The following is an 18717-nucleotide window of genomic DNA, read 5'->3' on the forward strand; positions in this document are numbered from 1 at the left end:
ATGACAGCCATCACTTTTTAAAAATCAAGGCTGACAGGGCACTTGGGTGGCTCAGTGGATTAAGCCTCCAACTTCAGCTCAGGTCACGCTCTCGCGGTCCGTGAGTTCGAGCCCCGTGTCGGGTTCTGTGCTGACTGCTCAGAGCCTGGAGCCTGTTTCAGATTCTGTGTCTCCCTCTCTCTCTGACCCTCCCCCGTTCATGCTCTGTCTCTCTCTGTCTCAAGAATAAATAAACGTTAAAAAAAAATTTGCTTTTAAAAATATAAAAATCAAGGCTGCCTCCAAAGTCAAATCTTTACATTTCATATTCCACTGCCTTGTCTCAGCAGTCACATCTCTGTCTCGGAAATCACCTCCTACCCAAATTCCGGAGAAGTGGAGCAGTGTCTGTGTTTCTTCCAGCAGTAGCCGCGTTTGCAAAACGTTTGTAAATGAACAGAATCTGCCCAGCCTGCAGAAATACCTTTTTAGTGTCTCCGATGAGAATTCACACCTTCACTTCTGCTACTTCCTAAGTGGGTAACCGGGGACAAATTACCTGTCTGTGTCCCAGGCATGGGAAAAGTTAGAAGGCCTTTCCATAGGCCGGGGCGACGACAAAATGACATGCCATAGTTAGAGTATCTGGCGGAGTGCCAGGACCACACTGAAAACACTGCCCAAGATACTAAACAATGCCCAGGAGGTATCTTCGGGGTGCACAAAGCCAGAAGCAGGGAGCGGGGGGAGTCGGGGTGTTGCGCATAAACCCCAAGGCAGAATTCCGAACACGAGGAATAAGTGGGGTTCTCACCCACACCCCGTCCCTCTCTGACTCCGGCGCGAGTTTCGAGTTTGGCGGTCGCGTCCAGCCGCCTCAGGCCGTCTGTACCCCGCAGCCTTCAAAGGCACCCCCTGGGGCCACCTGGGGTGGGGGTGGGGAGACCGACGGCGCAGCTAACGCGGGTCCCGGCGGTTCCGGGCTGGGAAGGGGACGCGCGGGGTCTCAGACGGCAGAGTGGCAGCCGGCGGTTTCCCAGTCGCGCTAGACCCGCCGTGGGGACTCGAGGCCACCTGCGAGCTTTCTCTGCAGCGTGCGCGCGGGGGAGGGGCGGAGGCAGCGGCGGAGGCGGCACCCAGGGGCCGCGGCCGGGGAGGCCGGGACCATCGCAGTGACAGTTTCTTTCCTGCGGTGGCGGCGGCGGACACGGCCGGCCTGCGCGTGGCTTCCCCAGAGGCCTGGTCCGCGCGGGTTCTGCGGAGCGCGACCGCCGAGGGGCACAGGAGGAGGGGGAAGGGGAGAAGGGGGAGAAGCGGGAGGAGGAGGGGGAGGGGAGGAGGGGAGAGGGGGAGCGAGGCGCGGGCCGGCGCGAGTGCAAGGAGCAGAGCCGCGCGCTGCGCGCACGAGGAGCGGGGCCGGCGCGGCCGAGGCCGGCGAGCGGGCGCTCCACGCTGGGGGCCGCGTCACCCGGCCGCAGGGCCTTCTAGCAAAAGCCACCGCGGCCCGGGCTGCAGCGGCCAGACGGATGCCAAGGCCACACGGCAGGCGCGGGGACAGCCGCCGCAGCCGCCGTCCCACGCGGGCTCCGGACCTCGGGGGGCTGCGGGTGAGTGGCCGCGCGCGCGCGTGTGAGTGTGAGCGCGCCCCGGCACGGGCGGGGGCGCAGGCGGGGGGCAGGTGCCCGCGGGCCCCTCTGCGGGGCTCGCTCGGCGGGGAGCAGGCGCGCTCTGCCGCGGCTCACTTCCTTCCTGCCGGTCCTGTGCGCGGCTCCCTGGGGGTTGCTTTCACCTTGACCGGGGAGGCAGGAAGCGGTGGCTGCCGGTGGAGGGGCGGGACTCTGGCGGTGACCTGTGCGCGTGTGCTTCTCGTTCCGACTCGGGGTGCAGCCTTGGGGAGGGTGCCGGCGTGCCGGAGGACCACCGCGCTGCTTCTGGGGTGCGCGGCGTGGGGGCTGGAAAAGCAGACCGTGACCCGCCCCTGCAGGGCGAGTGGGGCGCCTTCCTAGATGAGGTTGACTTTTATGCCATTTTCCCCTCCCCTGAATAATTCAAGCCTTAACCGAAAGCACAAAGAAGTGGATAGTCAGCTGAAACGTCATGTTCCAAAACTCTCTGAAACAACCCACAGTCCCGATCTAAGAGCCTAAGGTGCCACAATCACTGGGGGGTGGGGGGGGTGTATTTAAGTTGTATAAGTAATGAGTAACTTAGGAAACAGAACCTCATCGAGAGGATCAAAAAAAGCCTTCTATCTGGTTGGCACTGGGGGTGGGTTGGGGACGGCTTTCTGGAAATCAGTGTCTGATGTGAGTAAAACAGACATCTTTCAACGTAAGCTCCAGTGAGCACCCTGCTTTGCAAACATCCTGCTAATCACGGAGAATAAAACGAAGTCCTAGGTTTTAAGGCGTGTCCAGAATGATCCTAGATATCACTAGGGTGCCGTTTTAGGATCTCGTGAGTCAAGGCCCGTCAAGGTCAATATGGCAGATTTGTTCTAACAGTTAAATTACACCTGGATGTTTGAGTTCCTGTTCCAAGGAGGCAGGGGTGCTTCCTTTTTCTATGGTGGTTTTACAACAGAGATTAAACCACTGTGTTCTGTTTCTTTCCAGACCTTGTTTTGGTTGGCAGTCTTACATTTGTGGGGTGGATGTTCAATTAAACTTCAAAAGTGTGCTCTCGGATTGCACTGTAGTAGGCATTGTGTAGGTGCACTAGAAAAATCTCTATTTTTCATACAAGTCAGTGTCTTTGAGAAAGAGGTTCCTCTTACCATTTGCTCCATTACAGCGTCTTCATTCAAAGACACAAAATGTTGTTGCAAACCTAGAAGACGACTTGGCTGCTTGCGTCTGTCCAAGTACATATACGGCAAATTGTTGGCCTCTTGGGATATACTTGAGCTGTGATTTATGTATCAGCTCGTTCTTGGGAATTTTAAGACCTGCGTTTTCTTATACTCCTTGCTAAAAATGCACCATTTAAGTTACCAGGCAGATGATTCTAGTCCGTTATTCATATTACCAACTTTGGGGCTAGTTTCTTGCCTGCTTTTGTGCCTGTTTCACAGGAGGCTTGGAGGGAGAGAGCACAGAACCATGGCCCCAGGGTATGTTCCGCAGAGAGGCTTCTCCTGGAGAGAAAAAGGTCTCTGGGGTTGGTTCCTGAGAAGACTGATAAAAATAGTTAGAGAGTTGTTCATGCTAGCTGCCTCTTTTTACTCTCAGCACAGAGGATGTAACCGACACAGCTTGGTCGTCGTGTTCCTCCGTTAAGGACTCTTCCCAAGCCAATTTACAGCTGCAATCCGGGAAGTGAGGTTGATTTTTACAGGGAAGCAAAGCCTGGTGATTCTTGCACAAACTATGAGGGAGTAGGAGGAATGTGAGAGGTGCCCCCAAATCCCAGCTGCCTACCTGGAAGGATGCATTTATAAATTAGATCCATTTTAATCCACTAGGTTCGTGATTCTGCCCAACACTAGCATTTTTTGTCAACCCTGTGAGAGGTGTGTAAATAACTTCGGTTGAGACCAGGAGAAATGACTCACGGTCATCCTGGAGAATATTTGAATCAGCTTTTGGTCCCTAAGGCTAATGGATTACAGCTGCTCCATAAAGATTTGTTACATGAGTACCAATTCTAAAATGTGTATCTTCCCAATTTAACTACATCATCACCTCTTCTAGTATGGATTCTTTTTAGCCATCCCTTGGCATGGATTACTAATCATTCCATCCAACTGAAGCCCAGTTGATACATTCATGTAAGAAGACTGACTTCCTCAAAGGGACTGTAAGAATCCCTCCAAACAAAACATAAACACACAGCACTGTGTTTGTACCCGTTGACCTGCTCATTCCAGCTGTCCAAACATGTCAATTGTCCGGTCGGACATGTGAGTGTACATTCAGAAGTCCTGAGTTGACATCAGAATGCTCGACTCAGGAATGATCTGGATGTAGCCACATCTAGATGTGGCTTTTGTCAGAAATTATTTGCACCTCTAAGCAAATCAGATGAACTTCAGGTACAGTCCTGTATCTCCTCATGCTAAGTGGAAAAGCCGGTTAGACATTTGGCAAGTTGCTAACTCTTCAAAGCACATGTTGTTTGATTTTTTTACATTTTAAATTAAACCCATGTTATGTTTGCCCATTGATGTGGTTGCCTTAGACACATTAATTCAGACTGCTGGTTACTTAGTAACTTGTATTTTTTTTTTTATGTTTATTTATTTTTGAGAGAGAGACAGACAGAGTGTGAGCAGGCGAGGGGCAGAGAGAAAGGGAGACACAGACTCTGAAGCAGGCTCCAGGCTCTGAGCGGTCGGCACAGAGCCCGACGCGGGGCTCGAACCCACGAACTGTGGGATCATGACCTGAGCTGAAGTCGGACGCTTAACCGACTGAGCCACCCAGGCGCCCCACTTAGTAACTTGTATTTATTAAAAGCAGCCCCTTGATCTAAGTACCAATAATTCATATGTTTTGATTTGCTCTGGTTAGCCTTTCAAGGTACTCTTGGAAATGGGTGCATTGTGTGATTTAGAGTGTTATACCTTCTTCTTCTTCTTCTTCTTCTTCTTCTTCTTCTTCTTCTTCTTCTTTTAATTATTCTGACTTTCCATCCCCAGTCACTAGAGGTTTACCCTGTGGCTCATGATCTAATTTCAGGATGAAAGATTAGAAAGCTGTCTGAAATTTGCCCGGATATTAACATTATAGTGCATATTAATAATGGAACTTTTCTCTTGCCTAGCCTTCCTTTTATGTGTTTCAGTCAAGCTTGTTTCATTCTGAACAAAAATCAGATGAGATCCTTAATCACTGAAATTTTTTTTTCTGTTGGGTGGTGTTGAAAATAAATATGTAAAATTAAAAAATAGCTCATCACTGTTCTGCAGTGACATAAACACTGCTATTCTCTGTGTAATGAAACATGGCCATTCTCATTAAGTAGTTGTTTGGGAAGTAGGCACTTGAGCACTTGAACAAGAGTTGAAAGCATGTTCCTGCCATGTCTTAGTAAGGCCCTTGAAGGCCAGGGTGTGCAATTTTGATTGGATGAGGTAGCCAATTCAAGGTAGGTTCCTTGAAAGCAGTAAGTGATGAAGGCATTCTTTCAGAAGAGTGTTTGGCACTTGAGTGGATTTGTAGAAGGGGGAGGGGGTGGAATCAAGTGTCAGTAATGATGGCCTGATGGCATAGCCTCCCGGTGACACTGAGTGGAGAAGGGAAAATGCCAGGCAGTCAGACCTCATGTGCAAGAGGGACGGTGAACCTGGGCACGAGTGTGACCACCCATTTGTTCCATATCTGGTCGGTCACAGCATCCTTGAGCCCTGGTGTAACCTCAGAATCTTGCAAACATCTGGCAAATATTTATTAATAACTATTAATAAATATTTAACATGTGCAATATGCCAGACACTGGACAAAACCTTATGTGTGTTTTCGCAGGGACAATGGAGTAGTTAGAAGCATGGATTCTTTTTGCCATTTACCAGCTGTGTGTCCTTGGTCAAGTCACTAACTTCTCTGAGCCTCTATTTCTTCATTTTTCAATTGGGATATTAATTTCTGTCTCATAGGCTTTGGGGCAGGGTTGAGTAGATGTAAATGAAAGTGTTTAGAAGTTTCTAGCACCAAGTTAAGTGCTATATGTGTTGCTGTTGTTATTATTAATTCATAAAGCAACCTTACGGAATAGGTATCATTTTGCAGATTAAAAAACGGGGGTACAAAGAGGCGAGGGAATTGCTCAGGGTCATAGGCTGCTAAGTGATAGACTTGGGAGTGAAACCCAGGCAGAGACTCCGGTGCCTGCTTTCCGAACGTGTGTGTGTGTGTGTGTGTGTGTGTGTCTGTCTCCTGTAACCCATACCAGGTGCTGGGAACACTGCAGGGAGCGTGGAAAGTGGGGGCTTGTCGATGGAGACTGAGGGCTCCAGTCATTTCCACTGTGGAATTTGCCATCTCCCAAAGAGAATACATACCCAGATTGTTGCACAAAATTTTTGCTGGTTTTCCTTGATATTTTGGTATTTTGTAAATCCTGTGTTTCATTAAGTTCTTTATTTAAAATATATATTTTTTAAATTTTTTAAATGTTTATTTAGTTTTGAGAGACAGAGAGAGACAGAGCAGGAGAGGTTTAGAGAGAGAGGGAGGACACAGAATCCGAAGCAGGCTCCAGGCTCTGAGCTCCGAGCTGTCAGCACAGAGCCCGACGTGGGGCTCGAACTCAAGAACTGCGAAACCATGGCCTGAGCCGAAGTTGGACGCTCAACAGACAGACCGAGCCATCCAGGTGCCCCTTAAGTTCTTTATTAAGCATGGTTCCAATGTGTGTGTTCACCTGTGCTTGAAATACTGGTTATTTTTGTTTCTAACAGTTAACATATGCAGTGTATATTCGTTTGTTACATCTCCTTATATTCAGTGATTCTTTGCTGGAGGTAGAGAGGATAGGTCTCCTTAATATATACTATAATGTGCACATGATCCATTATTTACATAATGCATAATGTGATACTGTGTGTTTGTATAATATAAGGTATATAAGCTTTATGCAATGTATATAGTATATACATCATATAGCATGTATTATATACATCTGTATATGTTATATAATATATACTATGTAATACATTATATTAAGGAGACACATTGTATACAAGGAATCACTGGGTACAAGGAGAGATGTTACAGGGGTGCTTGGGTGGTTCGGTTGGTTGAGCGTCCAACTCTTGGTTTCAGCTCAGGTCATGGTCTCATGGTTTGTGGAATCGAGTCCCGCATCAGTCTCCATGCTGGCGAACCTGCTTGGGATTCTCTCTCACTCTCTCTCTCTCTGCCTTCCCCCCACTTGAACTCTCTCACTCTCTCACTCTCTCAAAATAAATAAATAAACCTAAAAAAAAGGAGAGACATTACAAATGAGTATGTGTACATTATATAGTTGGGCAGATACCAGCATTCTGGACCACGTCTATGCCCTTCACCTCTCTCTACACTCCCAGAGTCTTGTCTCCCATTTGTGAGCCACAGTGAGTTTATAATGACATTTCATAACCATTTTTATTCAGAATATTTTATAGAATAACAGCCAAATAATTTTAGGTGTTTTTTTTTCACTTGTTGAAGTTATTATGTTTAATTAGAAGAGGCCAGATTTTAATTATAGGTGGGAAGACTGCCATAGCAACAAAGAATAAAAAATCCTTAATTTCCCCAGAGCTACTTTAGAATGGAATATGTCATCACCGATTTCAATATTTTACCATTACATTAGTCCTTGTAATTCTTTGTTCTGATAAATAACTTTCAGAAATCTGTAACTGGTATTTTTTTTCCTAGGGAGGCAAAAACTTTCCTTAGTCTTGTATAAAGTTAACAGGTACTATTTTGTTGAGGAAAAGTTTTAAATCTCATCTTAAAAGATATCGTCTGTGTCCTTTGACTTAATTTTTTGTATAAATTGCACATTATTATTTAACTCAAGTTCAATTCCTTTTAAAGTGACTGTTTTTAAATTTCTTTAATGTTTGCTTATCGTTGAGAGAGAGAGAGAGAGAGAGCGTGAGTGGGCGAGGGGCAGAGAGAGGGAGACACAGAATTCGAAGCAGGCTCCAGGCTCTGAGCAGTCAGCACAGAGACCGACACGGGGCTCGAACCCACGGACTGCGAGATCATGACCTGTGCCGAAATGGGACACTTAACTGACTGAGCCACCCAGGGGCCCATGAAGCAACTATTTTCAGGTTTTGAGAATTTAAACCCGATTTTGAAAGAGCAAGATGGTATTTGCCACAGGCCACCACCTGTGGTCGTGATGGGCCCTGGAGGCTTCATACCCTGGATCCACCCCCGGGAGCCTGCCTGGGGGTGGAAGGAGGAACCTGCTCACTGGTACTCTGTTTCTGACCACGCCTCCCGCCCTCCTGCGTCTAGCATCTCTAGGTTGGATGGGCCTACGCAGCCCATCGGTTCCTCTTTCAGTAGCCTGGGCTGTCACCACGGCCCCCAGGATGCCAAGCAAGGCAGGAGGTTGAACGAGATGCCTCGTGGCCCTGTTCCCAAGAGAGAGTCAGGGCACGCGAGAAACACGTCTTCTGAATTAAAAAAGAAAACCTCGTTAAGGATGAAAGAGTTTGAGTTTCGGTGGATTTGGTGTTTTACTGTGTAAACCTTTGCTATGCTTTTGTTGCAATGGTATCACAGAAGCTGAACCAAAGATCCCACTCGGGCTCATGCAAGAGAAAACTCTACAGGGACCTGCCAGGAATGACTCATTTTGATGGACTTGATGACTTTCTGGGTAATTTGGAAACAGGAGGCCAGCGATGACTCATCATGAACCCTTCCTGGCTCGGGGTGAACACTGCCTGCCTCTTTTGCCTTTACCCGTGCTCAGAAAGTCACTGTAGTGTGGGGGCCTTATGGGAGTGTAGCACTTCAGATGTGAATGGCTGAGGCACTGACTGGCTGTGCACCTGTTAGTCAAAGGCAGAAAGAAAACTGTAATGAGTAATAGCAGTTATGGTTAAATGCAGCTCCTCTAAGGACCATGTGATTTTATTCGTCCTGTTGCTAGAACTGTAGATTTTAACGCCAGAAAGGTGCATTTCAGCCACCAAGAAGGCATGGAGACAGGTCTTCATGGCTGTGGGTTCATGCTTCAGCCTTCAAATTTTTTTTTGAGTCTGTCTGTGAAAGGCCGGTTGATGAGCTGTTCCTCAGTCCAGTCGTCTTTAACAGGAGAAGCAGATAGACACGATGGGTGGAACGAAGTTAGAAAAGAGAGGCCTGAAATAAGCCCTTTCTTGTAAAAATGGGGCAGAGAAACTGCTCACTGAATCTATATCGAATTGCAAGCAAACAAAACAAAATGGAAAAGATGGAAATTATTTGGAATCCTTGGTGTGAAGCTTTGTTTTTCTGATTCATGAAACATCCAAGAAGTTAAAATATATGTTTTTAGAAAAAGTCTTTTAATGTTTATTTATTTTGAGAGAAACAGAGCATGAGTAGGGGAGGGTCGGAGAGAGAGAGAGAGAGAGAGAGACTGAGAGAGAGGGAGAGAATTGCAAGCAGTCTCTGCACTGTCAGCACAGAGCCTGACGCAGGCTCGAACTCGTGAACCGTGAGATCATGACCTGAGCCAAAGTCAAGAGTTGGAGGCTCAGCCGACTGAGCCACTCCAGGCGCCCCTGAAGTACGGGTTTTCAAAGAAATCTTCTTTCCAGCAACTACATATTTCGTTTTCCTGTGTGACAGTAAGGCCACCCAGCTCGGCCATCAGGCCGGACCAGCTTCTCTGCATTTAGAAAGCCTCTGAATAACCACCACTGCCTTAACAATATCATGGAGGAAGAAAGGCACAAGTAAACTCTGACTTCATTCTGGAGAAACTTGACTCGGAGAGTAATTTACCAAAATCCACGCATCTGGGAACTGGCAGGGCCAGGATTAGCATCTGGAGCTACCTACTAAATTTAATTTAATTTAATTTACCTACTAAATTTATTGACTTAACAGAAGTATAAGTTGTCTGATTATGAAGTGATACCTACTTGTGACAAACTGTACAGACATGAATGAATTGAATGTGAAAAGTCCTTCAGGATCCCATCGTTGAGAGAACAGCCTGAGAAACATTCAGCGTATGTTGGTCAGACTTTTTTTCTTGCAAATGCCCGTATATATCAACTACCCACTGATGAGTATTGCAAGGATGGAGTCCTACTTTCTGTTACTCTACAACTTGCTGCCCCCCCTCCCCCCCACTTAATGCTATAACTGGGACATCTTCCTGGTTCCGTGCATATAGATGTAAGTCCTTTCTAATGGCATCCTCCATTCTACAGATTCTTTATTTTAAGTAACAGCCTTTTGATGGCTATTTTTACTTCCTAAATTTTCATATTTTTAAACCATGCTGCAATGAGAGAGAGAGGGAGGAAGGGGTGTGCGTGCGTGTGTGTGCGTGTGTGTGTGTGTGTGTGTGTGTGTGTGTGTGTGTTATGTTACTTGGTCTAAGGGGAAATCTTAGAATTGGAATTGCATATTATAAACAGGAATGCATATTATAAAAAACTGCCAAGTTTTCCTCCCATCCTCATCAATATTTATTCTGATCAATCATGAAAATGTTATTAATCAAATAACTGAAGTTGTCCTGCTCAAATCTGCAGTTTCGTAACTATTAGTGAAATGAAGCATTATTCACATTACTTGGTATTCATGTTTCTCTTATGACGCGTTCATTCCATTTTCCTGTTTTTATTCAACTCTCTACCTCTTTCTTACTGTTCTGCAAACAGTAAGAGGTAATAGATGTTATAGGGTCGCAAGGGACGCAAACTCTTGTCCTTCTGTTCGTTTCCTTTCAGAGGGATTGTTAAGGTACTAATTGGACCTGAAAAACAATAGTTTAAAGTAATGTCAGACTTCCAAAAAATTGCAGCAATATAATACATGGAATTTTTGTACGTCCTGTAGCCCGTTTTCCCAAATGTGAACCCGTTTCATTATCACAGTAGTTGTCACATCTGGAAAGTAATACTCTCACGTTGCTCTGTCTAATGCACAGATCTCAATGCACGTTTCTTCAGCAGCCTTCTGGCCCGGGAGCCCCTGCAGAACTGTATTCTCTTTCAGTCTGAAACAGTTGCTCTGTCTTTAATCATTGTGACCCTTTCTTAAGAGCGATAGCTGGTTGTTTTATGGAAAATCCCTCCATTTGGGTGGGTGTGATGTTTCTTCATGAGAGAGAGGGAGAGTGTGTGTGTGTGTGTGTGTGTGTGTGTGTGTGTGCGTGTGCGCGCGTGTGTGTGCACAGTGGCAGATTGGCTGTGGAGTTCAGGAACCAGGAAGACTCAGGGTGGCCATTTCCACGTTTCACCAGGTTTTGTGCAATTGACGAGATGTGGGTACCATTCATTGAGGTGGGGGAGAGGTTTACTCTGTGCAAGTCGAAAGCACCAAGTTTTCCGGTTCCTGGAAATGTCACATGTACAGTATCTTTGCGTACTTTTGTTCCCGTGCTTCACTAAGTCCACTTAACTCCTAAGGTCTATAGCTTTTCCTCAGAATTTCTCCCAAGAGCTATTTGTTCTCCAGTCTTCTTACCACTCAGCCCAGACTTGGGGGTACCTCATCCACAGTTGTATATCATCCTAGGGGGTGCCTTTTCCTCTCCTCTGGAAATTTATCCATTGCTGCCAGACTTTCCTCTTTCAGCTCTATGGAAGTGTAACTGGTAGAAATTACTTTCATTTAATAACTATGTCCTGAGTGCCCAGTTGGGGCAGATCACCTTATGGGGCAGAGTTGCGAGTTAAATAAGAAATTATGCATAATCGAAGGGTTTCAGGGCCATTTTGCCTAGTGGTGAAAAGCAACCATAGCCTGGACTTACTCCTTACAAAAAACGAATTCCACACAGATCAAAGGTATTTATTCAGAAATACCCAGTCAGGAAAGTACTGGAAGAAAAGATGGGTGGACATATTTAAAAAAAAATTTTTGTCATCAGTGAGTTTGAAGACTTTCTAAAAGATGATGAAAAACCCAGATACCATAAAGAAGAGATGGAACCCCTTAACAGAGTAAAGTTTAAAGTTTTTCGCACAAAAATTAAACGCCACCTAAACTGATAAATGTAGAAGGGAGGATGGAAATAGAAAAGTCACCATTTTCAAACACCGCAGTAACAGCTGTTCCAGGCAAGAATCATCTGTGGATGCTGAAATTAGTGGGCAGACGCACGTTTGTATACTCCCGAACTCCCTACAAGACACTTTATTTATTTTTTAAAATTAATTTATTTTTTAATTCACATCCAAGTTAGGGTTTGCACCAAGTTATGGTGCAACAATGATTTCAGGAGTAGGTTCCTTACCCATTTAGCCCATCTCCCCTCCCACACTACAAGATACTTTGTAACTACAAAGGGAAAAATGGTATCTTCACAGGGGAGAAGCCTGGCACTTAACCAAGAGATCAAAGTTCGCATCACCGATAAGGGGGCAAATCAATGCCTCCTGATGCATTGAGGAAGACACGCTGTCATTTCTGAGGTCGTTTTTGCCCCCAAAAATGCACAACTCTCTGTGTTTCCTGTATTTTGTCTTTGTAGCAGTTACCACGGTGACCACACCTCTCCGCCTCACCCCTGCCCCAGCAGAATGTCAGTGTCATAAGATCGGGTGTTATCTCTTTGGTTACCATTGTATCACTGATTCTTAGCACAGACTATCGGCTTATAAATAATACTGTACAAACGAATGAGGGAGTTTACTTGGAGCCAGTGGTATTTGTGGGAAAGATGCCTTTAGCCTTGGAACGTAGTGACAAATCCCAGTTGGAGGTCCCGGTGGAAATGGATGGAGAGCATTTGAACCGTGTTGCTAACACTCACGTTAAGCTTCAGTTCGAGTCACGAAAAAAAATACGTCCTATGGAAGGAAAGCACGTTCACAGAAAAGACGGAAGGTTAATAGTTGAGAGGCACGGTGAGGGAAGACGTAGGGGAACTTTCCGGAGGCCAAGGCCGGGGCTGGTTCTGCAGTAGGGAATGTCTGGCTGACGAAGGCCAGACTTCCACAAGGGTCTTTGTAACTGTCTTGGGGCAGTTTTATCTGTTTTTGATGTGCATCGAGGGCTGCTGGGCTGCTTGGTGAGAATAGAGATCTGTGGGGCCCTTTTCTCAGGAATTCTGACTCGGTGGCATCTAGAAATCTGTTTCTTGTGACAACCACACTCCTCCTCTACCGAATAACTGCGGTGCAGGTGGGCCGGGCACCACACTCGGAGGAGACTTTATGCCAAGGTAGGGGGATGTCAGCTACCGGGCAGGAAAATAGGAAGGGAGTGACTGGTGAGCAAACGGGGCCCGTGCCGACGACTCTGGCAGCACTGGGTAGGGGGGCAGCTCTCGAAGCATTTTTAAACGGACTGCGATGGAGGAAACGGAAAGCTATGGAGGGGAGGGACTCGCCTGTTTTGCTCGCGTTCGCCGCATTGCAAACCAAAACATGTGAGCGCAGCTCTTTGCAGGGACATGTTGAACAGTTACAACTCCTGTGGTCAGGGGCCGTAGGGAGAGGCGCGCTGAGAAGTATTCCAGCCAGCACGGCTTTTGAGTAGTAGTGCTGGGCTCCATTCGTCTTGGTCAAGTCCTGTCCTTAGGAAATTGATGAAAATTAAATAAAACTGATTAATGATGCCCCAGGACTGACCTTACCTCTGAGCTTCAGGCAACTGGCGGGCAAGAAAATGATGTTATTTTTGTAATGTATTCTGACTCATTATGCTTCATTGAATTAGATAACTCCTGGGTAGTATTCCATTCCAAGCTTATGGCAGCAAAAAAAGGAAGTATGTGAAAATATACATTAAAGTTTAGTGGCTTACGGATGGCCTATATTTAGAATGCAACTATTTCCAGGAAATCTGAGTATCTCAACAGCAGAAAAACAAAATTAACATGCTCATATGGATTTAAGATGACGAAATAATTGGGTACAGATAGGAATTTCCCCCTGACCCTCCAATTCATTTTCTAAATGAATACAAAATGTTTTATGATGCATATTAATTGGATCATCTCATTAACAAGAAAACATACAGAATCCTAAATTAGCACATGTATGAGCATATGAAATGCCTTTTGAATACCACGATTTAGAACTTACACTGAAAACCAGCAAATATTTTGAATTGGTAGAATAATTATGTATTTGAATTTCTCGACTACGTCTTCCAGTTGGTCGGTCCACAGACACCCAATCATTCTGCCTAAAAAATAAGCGAGGGAATGAATGCCCTTTTATGTATTTGGCAGAGAGAAGATTGTGAATCAGAGCTCTGTGATGCTGAACTGAAATTTCATTTCTTTTTTATTTTCAATGCTTAAATACATTTATTAAAAAATCATAAATCACAGAAAACAAGGAACCGTCCTCAAGAAGTTGAAAATGGTGGCTTAATTCTAAACATGGTGAAAGGGATAAAGTGGTCCAGATAAGAAATTAATAAAATAAGGTTGCAAGGATAAACCAAGCCCAAAGCTGATTCTTGGGAAACATCAATGAAAACCTCATTTCTGACAATATTAACCCAGAGAGAAAGGAGAAAACCCTCCAATAATTAACATTAGGAATGAAAAGGGATCCCTAACCACAGAACCATTAGTAACTTAAAACCTCTGAAGAGAACACCATCTGCATTTGGATAAAATGGAAAAAAATTAGAAAGACTACTAACATCGACTGCAGGAGAAAGGAGGAAACCTGAATATTCCCAATAACCATTAAAAAAATCCAATCGGCAGTTAGAAGTTTCTCCCCAGATGCCCCAACTCCTACCGCACCACCAACCTCCTCCATTTTTATTCCCGGATCAGTTGATTTTCAAGGCGTGACATTTCATTTCCAAAGTAAAGCCTATCGTCCTTATCCATGCCCCAAGGGTTTGACCTTCTCCCGATTTCACCATTGACCGGCCGTCAGATGCTATTTGAGCCTGAACTCAGGGACCCTGTGCACCTGGTTCTGAGATCCTGCTCTACCATTGGCTCACGGTGCTTACCTGTCCTGGGCTCTTGTTTCCTCCTCTGTCGCACGGAGCTGATGGTGGTCCTTTGTTGACACCAAGAGTCATGCTCTGTGTTCTACAGGCATCATCTCATCTTTGCTTCTCAACAGCTTTTTCCTGGTTACTGTTCCCAGGCCCACTTCGCCGTCCGAGAAGCCGTGATCCTGTAGTGAGTGGTTGGAGTCAGAACTTGAACCCAAGTGGTCTGACCCTGGAGGTTGCCCGTCTCCTCTCGGTTCAGCTGCCGAGAAGGCTCTGGAGAGGCTCGAGATCCTGTGTGTTAGCCCATTCTAACAGTTAACCAGGGAAGGAAAGCTTTCTGTTACTACGACTTACTCTGATGATGATAGATAGCTCCTTTGCTGTATTGAAGGTGATGTGTCGTCCTACAGTCATACCTCACCTGCCCAGAACTTGGCTTGCTCTTATCTAGAAGACAGCAGAGGAAAAAAAAAGAAAAGTAAGAAAATGCTCTTTGCACAGCCTGTTTGGAAATCACGGAGCACATTCACTGTGATCAGCACATAGTTTACTCACAGGGAGACTCCTTGAGATCTGTGTCCAGTCTACACTTTAATGTTACAAGTGAGTTTAAATTATTTTATCAGTGATCTAAGACTAAAAGGACAGAAAGACTGGGGCGCCTGAGTGGCCCAGTCGGTGAAGCGTCTGACTCTTGGTTTCGGGGTCCACGTCACGATCTCGAATTTTGCGAGTTCGAGCCCCGCGTTGGGCTCTGCGCTGGCAGTGGGGAGCCTGCTTGGGATTCTCTCTCTCCCTCTCTCTCTATCCCTCCCCTGCTTGTGATCTCTCTGTCTCTTTCTTTCTCTCTCAAAAGTAAACAAACATTGAAAAAAAAATAAAAGGACAGAAATACTGAGGTCAGAGACGTTTCATAAAGAAGTTCTTTTTAAATTGATTTTCTACACAGGTGCCAATTAGAAATGGAGTGAGGCGTTGCTGTTGGTACGTTGAAATAGAGTGGAATCATCAACAGTTAAATAATATTTATATTTTAATCAAAGAAGAAGGTAATATCGTGGCGATCTTTCCTTCAAAAATGGTTAAATCTCACAAATTTCTACTGTTACTATTACTTTTGAATTTTTTTAAATGTTTATTTCTGAAATGTGACAGACATCAAGACTGGAGGACAGAAGCAATTAACCTGACTTCTCTGAGAACTCAGTGTGAGAAGGGACTGCTTTTCTCTGATGTTTCTCCTGCACGCCAGGAACTATAATGGAACTTTTATTTATTACCTTATGTATTACCTCACATATATCTGCCTTTTATGTTTAAGCTTCCTGTGGAAAGGTGTTCCTCCCTTCCATTTAATAGAGGGAGATAAAACGCACAAAAAAGATGTCACAGCCCTCCCAACTCATGAGTGGTCGAAGCTGGATTCTCCGACAGGTGTATTTGGCCCCAAAGCCTAAGCTGTTGGTGCTGAAGGGCTGCAAGCACTCCATTCTGGTGGCGGGATAAAAACGATGTCACGCTATGAGAAATCATTACTTTACGGCCCACGGGAGACTCGATAGCTTTCAAGGTAGCCCAGACTTACCTCGGAGTAATTTCAAACATGCGTCGGGAGTGGTGATTTATTTAATAACCTTTCCTGCAGCAACCGCATTCTTGCTGATTGATCTGGTCTAAAGCCCAGTGTTGTGGTGTGTCTAACCCGGAATATCCCTCCCTCCAGGGACTGGAGATGAATGCCTCGTAGGTCCTCATAGGTGGTACTCACGAGTAGAGGGGGAAAATGCAACCAAAGCTGTTTCTGATTTTCTCCTCAAGTCTCATATTCACCTCATCGGTGCTGCAGTACAAATAAAGTGCCCTCTTATTTGCAAAGACATGTTTATCTGGACCAGCGCATTTCTGATGTGCAGATACCTACGATGAGTATGAAAGACTCATAGTAATCTTTGGTTTTCAGGTCTGGAATTTGTATAGCTTTTGAAAAGGACAGCAAGTGTGGGCCTCGGTCCTTTTGTTCCTAAAGCAGGTCCCAATCTGTAAGAGAGTGACTGACGCAGGGGAGGCATCCTTCCGTCTCTGTCATTTGAGGCATGCAAATGACAGCTTACCCCCTTTTATCTGAATCAGGTTATGACCCTGCCGCTCAAAGCCTAGGTTATGGTCGTTTCCTTTATTTATCTCCAGCAAAGTCAATGGCGCCGTGTTCTTCCTGCAGGGGAGGGGCAGGGAAAGAGGGAGACACGGCACGTGAACTCTAACCCAGTGGGGACAAGAAAGGCTGCCGGCTGGCCAACTGGGAATGGGAGTCCAGGAGGTGGCCGTGGCATGGGGCTGCTCCGGCCTCCCTCACCTGCAGGCAGGACACCCCTGCTTTTCCAGTTCATAACCACAGCCCTCTGGTCGCCCGCTGTGCCCTGGAGAAAACGGCCCGCTTGGGAACTCGCCTCACTGGCTCCTGTGCCTGCTGGGTCTCTAAGGAGACTGCTGAGTGCCTGGTCGACTCCTCTGTGTTCTGGAAAATATGGTTTTGTGTGTGAAAGTGGGTCAGAGTTCTGAGCTTAGCCGCCTAAAAAGGTATTAAAAAAAAAAGAAAGAAAAGAAAGGAAAGTTAAGGGATGGGACATGTCACAAAATACACACTGTGCTAGGTCAAATATTTTCTTCTTCATTCTTGGCATTATTTGCTGCTGGTTTTCTCTTTTTTAATGTTTATTTATTTTTAATTTTTAAAATTTACTCATTTTGAGAGAGAGAGGAAGAGAGTGCCACCCAGGCACCGTTTATTTATTTATTTTGAGAGAGAGAGAACGAGCAGGGGAGGGGCAGAGAGAGAAAGAGGGAGAGAGAATCCCAAGCAGGCTCCGCACTGTCGGCACGGAGCCTGACACGGGGCTCGGTCCCACGAACGGTGAGATCGTGACCTGAGCTGAAATCAAGAGTCAGATGCTTACCCGGCTGAGCCCCCCAGGCGCCCCTGCTGCTGGCTTTTAATTCAAAGGCAGAATTGTGGAGCTGCTTCCGCACCGTGTCGGGGAGAGTTGGGACTTGGTGACATCACATGGGGACCCCCAATTCCACAGGACTCTGCTACTGGGCTGTAAAACTGGGGACGCAGGGAGAGTCAACTCTCGTCACCTCGGAGCTGTGCAGTGTCACTATGGGGAGGGCTCCTGCCTCTCGCAGGCCACCCTCTTTCCGTCCCCTCCTCCCTGGGTGAGGTTGGGAGCCGTTCGTCGGTTCCACGAGGTCCTGGTCGGCTGGGGCTGCTGGGACGGGAGTTGGCCTTAAGCTGTTCCGTGTGAATAGACGTGGTTCTGACCAGCTCCCCAAGCCCTTGTGTGCCAGGCTTCCCGGAAAGCGGACCCTCCCCTGACTCCTCTTTGAAAAGGTCTTTGGAAGAGGAAGACGGTGTGTGTTGGGAGGCGGCCGCCAGGAAAGGGGGCGGGGGGTGCAGGCAAACAGACGGGGGCTCTAAAGCAAACAGAACTCTCGAGAGCTGCGGCGCAGGTCAAGTGTATCTCTGGGCTGCGGTTTCAGGTCGTCAAGTGGCGGGAAGGCGGGGTCCCCTTGGGGGTGGCTGGGATGGAAGCCGGCTTTCCCGAGGGGTGTTTGCCGTCGGCTGGGGGCCGCTGTGAAGTGAGGGAGTGGGGCCACGACGAGCGCGGCTGTGGGCGAGGGAGGTGACCCTGGGGGGGCGGGAGGGGGTGTCCAGGAGGGACGCCAGGCAAGCGGATGACGCAGCCAGGCCGGTCCCAAAGGCCGCCCCTCCCCCAGGGCCCTTCACCTGCGAAGGGAGCCTCCGTGTCGCTGGTGCGTGAAGGTGACCACCGCCTGCGGCCTTCTTGGCGCCTCGCTCCGCTGATGTCCGGCCCTCCAGCCGCAGCGCTGACTTCTCTTTAGCGCCCGCGGTCATCTTTGCCCTGCTTCCCTCCGTGGCGGCCGGAGGGCGAGGAGCTGGACCGCACGGTGTGGCCGGCGTCCTGCCAGCCTGCCGTGCCGTCGTCACACGGGTCGCTGCCTTCCCCCAAGTGCCATTTGCTTCCAGCGATGACGCTTCTGTTGTCTGCCCGTCCTCGTGGCTTCAGTGTCCTCTGCGGGGACTCCACATTCTCCTGGCTTCATGCGCTGTCACCACCTCCCCGTGTCA

General features: G+C 47.0%; 1 protein-coding gene across 1 annotated transcript in view; it reads left to right on the forward strand.

Moving 5' to 3' along the window:
- Positions 1–1503: 1503 nt before the first annotated feature.
- The window catches only part of STAMBPL1 (STAM binding protein like 1), a 46118-nt gene continuing 28904 nt past the window's right edge, over positions 1504–18717 (forward strand). The window contains exon 1 of the mRNA XM_049646080.1: positions 1504–1586. The gene's annotated coding sequence lies outside the window, so the exon portion shown is untranslated. The remainder of the gene's footprint in view (positions 1587–18717) is intronic.

The sequence above is a fragment of the Panthera uncia genome, chromosome D2, assembly GCF_023721935.1.
Source record: "Panthera uncia isolate 11264 chromosome D2, Puncia_PCG_1.0, whole genome shotgun sequence".
In the NCBI taxonomy this organism is placed as follows: Eukaryota; Metazoa; Chordata; class Mammalia; order Carnivora; family Felidae; genus Panthera; species Panthera uncia.